General features: G+C 32.9%; 1 non-coding gene across 1 annotated transcript; it reads right to left on the reverse strand.

The window, feature by feature from the left end:
- Positions 1 to 1,196: 1,196 nt before the first annotated feature.
- On the reverse strand, positions 1,197 to 1,300 carry LOC127746372 (small nucleolar RNA R71). The gene has a single exon (XR_008007991.1). It is a non-coding gene; the product is annotated as a small nucleolar RNA R71 (small nucleolar RNA).
- Between the last annotated feature and the right edge of the window lie 263 nt (positions 1,301 to 1,563).

The raw sequence follows: 1,563 nt of genomic DNA on the forward strand, positions 1-1,563 counted from the left end.
GAATCTTATCTTTTAGTTTCATGTTAGTTAAGTAATTAATTTTAATTTTAAAAAAATTAAATCTTTTTTAACCATATCTTTTCTATCTTATCTTCTTATCATATCTTTTTATCATATCTTTTTATCATATCTTTTATATCATATCTTTTCCAAAAATTTTATCTTTTTAAAAAAAAAAACTTTAATTTCAAAAATATCTTCTTATCTTCTTATCTTTCCAAAATTGAATTTCAAATCTTTTTCAACTAACCAACTAACTTTTTGTTTGTTTCTTATCTTTTTCAAAACAACTTAACTACTTCTCCCTCTCTAATTTTCGAAAATATCTCCCCCTTTTTCAAAATTATTCTTAATTTAATTAATTATTTTAAATTTTAATTTTAATTTTATTTCTTATCTTAATTTTCGAAAATCACTAACTCTTTTTCAAAATTTATTTTCAAAAATTTCTCTCTCTCATCTTATTCTGATTATTTATTTATTTACTAACACTTCTCTTCACCTCTCTTCATCTCAAATCACTGCCCCTACCTTTAACCTTTATTTAGACTATTCATTCTTTTTCACTCTTATTCCCTTTCTTCTTCTACTAACAATAAAGAACCTCTTTACTCTGACATAGAGGATTCCTCTTCCTTTTCTGTTCTCTTCTCTTTCATATGAGCAGGAACAAGGAAAAATACATTCTTGTTGAAGCTGATCCAGAACCTGAAAGGACTCTGAAGAGAAAACTAAGAGAAGCTAAATTACAACAATTCAGAGACAACCTTGTTGAAATTTTTGAACAAGAAAAGGAGATGGCAGCCAAACCTAACAACAATAATGCATGAAGGATGCTTGGTGATTATACCACACCTACGTCCAAGTTTGATGGAAGAAGCATCTCAATTCCTGCCATAGGAGCAAACAATTTTGAGCTGAAACCTCAATTAGTTGCTCTAATGCAACAGAACTGCAAGTTTTATGGACTTCTATCAGAAGATCCTTACCAGTTCTTAACTGAGTTCTTGCGGATCTGCGAGACTGTTAAGACTAATGGAGTAGATCCTAAAGTCTACAGGCTCATGCTTTTCCCTTTTGCTGTAAGAGACAGAGCTAGAACATGGTTGGACTCTCAACCTAAAGATAGCCTAGACTTCTGGGATAAGTTGGTCACGGCCTTCTTGGCTAACTTCTTTCCTCCTCAGAAGCTGAGCAAGCTTAGAGTGGATGTTCAAACATTCAAACAAAAAGATGGTGAATCCCTCTATGAAGCTTGGGAAAGATACAAACAGATGACCAAAAGATGTCCTTCTGACATGTTTTCAGAATGGACCATGATAGATGTATTCTATTATGGTCTATCTGAGTTCTCTAAGATGTCACTGGACCATTCTGCAGGTGGATCCATTCACCTAAAAAAAACGCCTGCAGAGGCTCAAGAACTTATTGACATGGTTGCAAATAACCAATTCATGTACAATTCTGAGAGGAATTCCGTGAATAATGGGACGCCTCAGAGGAAGGAAGTTCTTGAAATTGATGATTTGAATGCCATATTGGCTCAGAACAAAGTGTTGACTC

Source organism: Arachis duranensis, chromosome 3, assembly GCF_000817695.3.
Source record: "Arachis duranensis cultivar V14167 chromosome 3, aradu.V14167.gnm2.J7QH, whole genome shotgun sequence".
NCBI lineage: Eukaryota > Viridiplantae > Streptophyta > Magnoliopsida > Fabales > Fabaceae > Arachis > Arachis duranensis.